Source organism: Nuphar pumila, chromosome 12 (genome assembly GCF_984573655.1).
Source record: "Nuphar pumila chromosome 12, dmNupPumi1.hap1.1, whole genome shotgun sequence".
Lineage (NCBI taxonomy): Eukaryota > Viridiplantae > Streptophyta > Magnoliopsida > Nymphaeales > Nymphaeaceae > Nuphar > Nuphar pumila.
Window position 1 is genome coordinate 78,230,218 of NC_143260.1, and position 8,721 is coordinate 78,238,938.

Here is an 8,721-nt window from a genome sequence, read left to right on the forward strand (position 1 = left end):
ACATAAAAAATTAACAAAACAATAAAATAAAAAAAGGAAGAAGAAGAGAAAGCTTACCTTGGTTGCAGAAATAGCGGAGGAAGGAGGGCTGAGAGAGAGGAGAGAACAATCCCAAATTAAGAGAGACAATAAAGTGAGTTTTGAGACATAAAAAGTGAGTTTTCTTGGGATTTGGAGAGAATTTCATCACATCAACCTTCAACTTGGTGATGTTCTGATTTCCCCTAGAAGGACACGTCGCATGCTTCTTCAACTTGTAGACGATTCAAGTCTTCTTTGATCCCAGGAATTATATCGATAATATGTTCTCTTGATGATAGCATTGATCAAATATCTTTTAAGGATTGTCAAGAGGTTTACCGCATCAGCCTTCAACTTGGTGTTAATTTAAACTTTCCCTGGAAGGACACATCACATGATCCTTCAACTTGAAGATGATCTGAGTCTCCTTTGGCCCTAGGGGTGTAGCTCATCCATCAGTCTTCAACTTGACGATGATTGAGAGATCGCTTTTGCAGATAGTTAATTATAATTTGAATAATTGGAGAGATATTGAGATTGAGTAGATTCTTTTTTGTCGCTCAGGATATTTTCACTGCCTTATTACTAGAAGAACGGTCTTTAAAAATGTGCCATAGCTATGATCAATATCAGTTCACTTATGACTTTTCCACTTCATTGAATTTTTCCTTTATCAGTCATATTGAGGATTTTTCTTCATTCTTTTGGTCGACCAATAGAAAAAGCTTGAATTTTCTTTTTTCTTTGCAAGAGCTCTACCATTTTGAGAATAATACTGAAGATAATTTGTGGTAATTCTTTGTGCAATAAAAGTTTGATATCAACAACTATTATTTATAGCAATTTGGCAAATGTTTCTTGAAATCCTTGGTGAAAGAATGCACTTGACATATCCGTGACTAGATTCTCCTCTCATTTCCCCAAAAGAGAGACTCAGGCTTAACCCTTACCTGAACGGGTAATAAAAAGATACTTCTCTCTTCCTTGAAGAGAAGGTATTTGCAAAACAAACTTTCGAAGAGAAATTAAGCTTTCGTCAAAACTCCCTAACTTTAGGCTTCTCTTATGAAAATGTGGCCGATTGGATAAGGTCGATAGATTGTCATAGATGAGAGAGTCTATCATACTCTCCCCGAAAAAGGGTCCTCGATGACTGGATGGCCTAACAAAAAATATTGAGGGGGCCATAAGGTAAACAAGCTTTCGTCGAAACTCTCCCTGGAAGAAGGGTTCCTTGTGTAACAATAAAGATTGATTTGCAAACTATTCACGAAGAACGAGTCCCTTCAAACTCTTCCTAAAAAGAGGTTCAACAAACAAACAATAATTGCATGTGAAAGAAATGAGCTCCCTCGAACTCTTCCTTGAAAAGGATTCCGTGCAAGAAAGATGATTTATATTTGATATTGATCCAATTGGAAGATGAGTTTGACATGAATGCCGAACCTCGAAAGACCATGATTGGCGAATGCAACCCGAAGGTTGAAAAACAGTTGACTTTGATAAAATCGATAACCTGAAGGTTTGCTTAATGAGATTGGTGACCCAAAGGTTTGACTGACAAAATTGGATGACCCAGAGATCTGATCGACAAACTTGAGTGACTCGGGGGTCTGATTGATAACAATAGGCCTTAAGCATGAAGTTGAATATGGAAGTTCGACCAACTCGAAGGCTGGATTTTTTAAGAAGGTTCGAGTCAAAACTCGAATCTTCAAAGGAAAGCTAGATCCATTCAGAAGTTGGAGGAGAAAGAAAATTCGAGTCGAAACTCAAATCTTCAAAGAGAAACTAGATCAATTCGGATTTGAAGGAAAGAAAATTTGAGTCAAAACTCAATTATTCAAAGGAAACTGGAAAATTCGAGTCGAAACTCAAATCTTTAAAGAGAATTAGAAAATTTGAGTCGGAACTCAAATCTTCAAAGAGAAACTAGACCAATTTGGATTTGAAGGAAAGAAAATTCGAGTTGAAACTCAAATCTTCAAAGAAAACTAGAAAATTCAAGTCATAACTTGAATCTTCAAGAGAAAACTAGACCAATTCGGATTTAAAGGAAAGAAAATTTGAGTCAGAACTCAAATCTTCAAAGGAAAACAGAAAATTTGGAGATTGGGTTTTGAAAGAAAGAAAATTCAAGTTGGAAATTGAATCCTTAAAGGAAACTCGGCCAGTGTGGACTGGGTTTGGAAACATCGACTAGTAAAAATCAGATTTAAGAGGTTCGACCAGTGTAAGACTAGATTTAAGAAGTTCGACCGATAAAAACTGGATTTAGAGAGTTTGACCAGTAAAAATTGGATTTAGATGGTTCAACCAACGAAAAATGGATTTAGGTGGTTCGACCAGTAAAACTGGATTTTGGTAGTTCGACCAGTGAAAACTGGATTTTAGTGGTTCGACCAGTGAAAATTGGATTTTGAAAGTTCGACCCAAAGTTCAAATTTGAAAAAGATTGGTGTTTAGAAAGCACTTGATGATTGTGATGAGAGATTTTTAGTCTTCACTCTCACGATGACTTAGATAACTGCCGGGGTCTTAGGATTATCTCTTATTCCGAATAGGTAATGAATTTGATGCAAATTAATACAAACAAATGAAATGAATGCAAATAAATGCAAATGAATGCTGAGCGACTTTGTTTGATCCTGCCTGCATACAAGACGTTTTGAGGTAAAAACAATTTTCAAAAGATGGTCTAGTGTAACTAGGGAGTAAGATATTAAACGAAAGGATAAATAATTGATATTTGACGAACGCTCTTTGAAGATAACAAAGGAAAAATTGACGATGCGCTTCTTAATTGATTTGGGAGACTCTCTGAAAGATGTCACACCTCGCAAGAAGACATTTTGCAAAGAAAGATAAATACAAAAGATGACGCCAAGCTATGAGGAAAAATTATTGATGCATTGAAGAAGAAGAATAACAAATCGATAAGAGAACTGGAACTACATTGCCCCTTCAAAATGACAAAAGCAAAATGAAAGAAGTGATATAGCATTGGCATCATCCTTCTTCTTCGCGTCCAGAAAAGATGTTGGCAGGATAACTGATTGATTCTCTAACTTGCCTCAAGCAAGAAGTCCTTCGTCGATGTAATCCTGCATGATGTTCTTAAAGTCAAAGCAATGTTCTATGTCATGCCCCATTGCTCAGTGGTACTTGCAGAATCAATCCTTCCATTTTCCCAAAGTGACAAATTCATTGCATGATAAGAACATCTTTAAGAATAAGACACTTGATATACAAACATGCTTAATTCAACATGTTTTAGTTCTGTGACATGATGTATCAAAGTGCTCGTGAAACTATCAATAAGCTTGTTGTCATTTCTCTAATTCATACGACATGTTATGAAAACTTATGAGACTCGAATCATCATGCTTATAATATAAAATTTGTAACCATGCCTTATAAGGTGCTTCATTAAACATAATTCGAAAACATCACAATGTTTGAATATCATGCATACTATAGTAATCTCACAGTCGTGTCAAGTAGTGCACGTGTGGTATGGCATAGTCAAGTGTGTTAATTCCATTTACACCATTCCTGAGCCAAATGCTTGTGTAAGTGTTTTGATCCCCTCGGCATGCTTTTGACAATCTCTTAAACATACTCAAACATGAATTGTACCAACTAAGCGCGTCATACATGTTTCGCATCAAGATCGTGCCAAATTTGTTGCACAAACAACCATAAATTCTTTTGCATATGATCTTTGAACCATACCACAATGCCCATTTCACGTGCTAATGCAAATTAAAAAGGTATGGCAGCACACATGGTGCTACCACAGTGGTTGGGAGGAAGGTCAACCGAATCCCTCACCTATATAGCTCGCAAAGGGACAGGTTGGTGCCACCTCACTTAGTGGCTGCAGCAAGGAGGGGCAGACCTCCACTCGGTCTAACCAGCTGGACTGGCTAACCCGCTCAGCCAATGCAGACATAAAATTCCAAGAATCAAAAGCTACAAATCGGTTTGTATGCAAACCGATTTGCCTAAACATACCTGATTCTTCCCCTTTTTCCAATTTACTTTGTTATTTTTATATTTTGTATTTTTTTTTTGAATTTCCCCATTGCAGCCTACTCCCATGGGCAGGGCCTCCGGACTGAGCACGTCCCTAGGCTGCTGGCCTGGCCTATGGTCGGCATGCTGGTGCACCCAACTCGGCCCAACCAAGTGGTGCAACCGCCAAGCTGGAACAACTAGGCGCCCTCGTTTGAACCGAATGGTTCCAGACCAGGGATATCCTGGTACAGTTAGACTGACCAGGTCTGAACCACATGGTTTAGACCCTGGTCTGAGTCTCCCAACTGAGACTCGAGGTCTGGGAACAAAGGAAATAAGGCAACCAAATGCCTACACGCTTGTTTTTTTTTAAAAGGATGAATGACCCGGGCATGCTGATCATGTGTTTTTTATTTTTTTTTGCAAGTAGCTTCGCAGCTCAGCAAACCCCAGAGTGCTGGGCTGCTCTAGGTCACGCTTGGGCTGCACCCAACTTGGCCCACCGAGTGGGCGCACCACCATGCGGCAGCCGCCCGACGGTTCGTTGATGTGCGACTGAGCAAAAGAGCACCCAGGTCTGGTCCGAATGGACCAAACCAGAGGCTTGCTGGTCTAGGCAAGATGTCTAGATCTGAACCACATGGTTCAGACCCTGGTTTGGGTCTCCTAACAACGACCGAATGTTGGAACAAAAAGGAAATAGCCGAATGCAACATAATCTAATTTTTTTTTTTAAGAAAGGGTGTCAGAATGACACCTCTTGTACCCACAGCTAAGAGTGCCTTCCAGCCACCCTACGAAGTTTGATATCCATGAGCTTGGGGTCCACACAACCTTGGAAAGGCCGTGGAACGCCCAATCGAGGTGTGGACCGAACTACATAGGTAAAAAAACAAAGCATTACATCATGTGGTGTGTGCGGCAATGCTTGTGGTAGCATGCAAGGAAAACTTAAAACAAAATGTCATTTACATGCTAATCTACCGAGTCACCCATGCATTTCATAAAATGCCTTATGGGACTCATTTTCATGCTTAACAAAATAGCAATACATTGATCAAACAAAAAAAATGGAAAGTTGAGACATATTCTTACCTTCGATTCTTTCAAAACCACGAATGACAAATTCCCTTTTTGCTTAGTCGTGTAGAGGAGAGTCATAGATGGTACCCAACCCTACACGTTAGCAAGGTAGGGAAAGCGAATGAAGGAAATGAAGGTTGCACGGTTTTTGGTTGGGAGGGAGAGAGATGGAGAGGAGGGAAAGAGAGAAAATTGTCATTTTTTCTCTCTCTTCCTCTCAAGAGAGTGCTTTATAAGGTAGGGTTTTAGGTTGTGTGGCTTAGATTAGATCTCTGAAAATAGATGACTGGGATATTTTGCACACCTATCTAGACCATGGCATACTTGAAATATTTCAAGTATGCCTCTCATGCCCCCTATGGGATTCTTCTATTTGAATTTTCTTAAAAATCTTTCAAAAATGCCATTGACTAATGTTTATTATGCCCTCTTGGTTTTAAATTTTTTTGAAAGATGTCCCCGGGCTGCCGCCCCCTGTGACCAGTGAGATTTCACCCTTCTTTTTGTTTTGAAATTCTTTCAAAAGTGCCATAGGGCTGACGGCCAATATTTTTTAAATTTATTTTTTTATTGCCGAGATTTTGGAAAAACCAGATTTTGCCGTTTTTAACGTTTGTTACTATGCCTCCAAGTTAGAAAAAACTACCTCAGAAGAAAGAAAAGGTCGAAGCTGACGACCACCAACTCCCAGTTGGAAAAGAGTATTTTACAAGAAAAAGAGTGGCAAGCTAAAAGCTTTGCCAATTCAATGCAACAAACAACATATGGTTTAGTCCTGTATCGATCAGGTAGAGGGACGGACCGGCTGCCACGACATTATATAAGGGTATAGGCAGCCGCTGCTAAAATTCACGCAGCCGCGTGGTGAGCACAGAGCGAACTATTCTTTCGCCTTTTACTAAAGAATACCGTGTGCTCGGCACTTAAAAGCGGCATACGCTTATTTTTGGAGGGCCTTTTTCTCTTTGAGAAAAGCCCAACAATGAACAAATTTAAGAGTTTTAGGCGGGTGGTTTGGTCTAGACGCTTGCTGTTGTTGATTACCCGTTCATTTACCCTCACTAGGGATGCCCGTGGACTTGGGAAAACCGGGACCTGAAGGATGGCAATGGATCGAGGAGAAAGTCCCGCCCCATTTAGACCTGTTCAAACGAGGATGAAGGGGGGGAATGAATGGCAGGATTTTGAGATGGAACGGCGATGGAGAGACTTGTCCCCGACCCCGCCCTGAGCTACTGCCAGCCATTCCTAACCCACTACTACCGTGACTGCAATAGCTCTTATGATATATTCTTATATATTTGGTACAATCATTTGCTTATGTCTAACTGAAATCTGAAAATGCAGGTTGTTTTGATTCAACCTGCTTATGTGGTAGATATGTTCAGTATACTTGAATTAATAGGAAATGACATTTGGATTTTATTTATTTTTTGGTGTAAAAATACGTTTTATGGAGTCAACAATATCTGATGGATCTAAAGTCATTGATTTTACAATTACTGGAAAAACCTGTTCAGGTGTTGGAATTTAGTGATTCAAATGCCGATGTCCACAGTAGAGAAATCACGTGGGGGAGGCAAACAGGGTTGTAGGCCCCCCCCCAAAAAAAAAAAAAATTGGTTGGGGGCGAATTTTTTTTTTTGAGATAAAATAAAAAATGGCTACAATTATTAATAAAAATCTATTTCATATGGACAAATCAAACTATTTGCTGCAGTCAGAGCTGGGCTAGGACTGGACTAAAAAAATGGATAAAAATCTATTTCATATGGAATCAGGGCTGGGCTTTAAAAAAAAAAATTAACTGTTTCGGGAGGCAGGACTGGGCTACAGCCTCTGGTTCTAAACATGACCAACACACTGTGTTTGGATCTAAATCTGGATGCTTCCATCTGAACGTATTTCCTAATGAATCTCTTACAATATGAGCTGGATTGGAGCTGGTTTCTGTATTTTGTTTTCCTCTGGACTTAGGGAAAGCTATCTGGAGTTTACACCATTATTGTCTGGTCGAAAATAAAAATTTTGGAAGTTAACTAACATCAATCGAGATTTAAGTCTATACAAGAGGAAATCAAAGAACCCAACTAGACTGTTGAATTTTTATCTTACTGATTGTTCTTTAGCTACACTAGCCAGAACCGTCCTCCCTCCTAACGGAGGGCTTCGATCAAAGTTCCTCTCTCCTAACTTTAAGGAGTTTATTAATGTATACTTAACCGATTACCTATGTACTCTCTCTCTCTCTCTAAAATGATGGACGTTTCCAATTTACTCTCTTTAAAAGGCAAAAAAGGATGCTTTTGAATAGCTGCCAGCGCTTCAAAACACTGCTAAAAGCCCATACGGGAATGTACCAGTTATTTTTTTAATTGGTTTTAGCAGTGCTTCAAAAGCACCTCTAAAAGCCAAATGCCCAGACATTCGCATGAGAATGTTCTAACACATTTTGTGAACGTTCTCAGTAAAAAAAAAAACAGTATAAGTAGGAAGACATTCGCAAATACATTATGACATTCACAATCATGAAGTTGCGAAGGTCATAATGCATTTGAGAATGTCATCCTGTCTGTGTCGTTTTTATTAAGTAGGTTTTGAGGACATTCACAACAGTTGTGAAGGTCGAGTCGTATTTGCCGAGGGATAAAAATGCCTTAAAAATTTGGGAATCAAAATATTGGATATGCTACAGATTTTGTAAAATTAATAGGTATTTTGAAAAATGCACCATTTTTGCAAAGACAATACAATCAATTTTTTTGTAGTATATTTGTGTACAGTGATTGAACAACACTATATGTGTGCGACCTGAAAACCTCTTTCATTTGTTTTGAACATAGGCCTTAGAATATCATCCTGGTAATTAGGATTGGGTCAAACTCGTTTGCTCGATAGACCTAATTAAGGGTGTCAACAGATCGGACCTGGTTTGGACTCAGAAGTGTGTGGACCCAGATCCGAGTTTGAGGTGCTGGCACCGTGTTCAGACCTGAGTCTAAATAGGCCCAATGTAAGGAAAACCTAACCCAAGTTTTACAAGGATTGCATTAGCAAGACTTTATAGCTGATAAAGTAATATTTTTTATCTTTAAATTTTGTGATTCTTAATTAGAACTTTGTCTGGCATGAAATTTCACAAACCATACCTGTCTCCATTAACCACCATCACCAAACCCGGACCCGATCAGGTTAGACAATGACCGGTCTGGGACAAACCTTACCGACCAGCCCTAATTGTTATATATCTGAAAGAAGCCAAACACTGAGAAGACTGAATGAATTATCAACGCACCTTCCTTTGTTTATGGGCTGATCCCGACCCTCACCGGGTCTGATAGGATAATGATATGAAATAAGGAGGTCTGATTAATAATTCTAGTTGGACCCACAGGGTTGGATTAATATACGGGCCAGGTATAGTTCATGAAATATCATACCAGACCCAGATTCAACCCGAGTTTTGATTAAGTTCTTTAGTTTTTCAATGTAAAAAACATAAATAATATTATTCTACAGGGTATGGGCCAAGTTCCGCTTATCTAATCCTAATCCGACCTAGGTATGGTTTTACCTATGGTAGGTTCTGTCGACCTT

The 8,721-nt window shown here is 39.1% G+C and overlaps 1 non-coding gene across 1 annotated transcript; it reads left to right on the forward strand.

Annotated features, from left to right (window-relative positions):
• The first annotated feature begins 5,979 nt into the window (after window positions 1–5,979).
• LOC149821046 (U5 spliceosomal RNA) lies at window positions 5,980–6,099 on the forward strand. Its single transcript, XR_016426903.1, has one exon. It is a non-coding gene; the product is annotated as a U5 spliceosomal RNA (small nuclear RNA).
• Window positions 6,100–8,721: the final 2,622 nt, after the last annotated feature.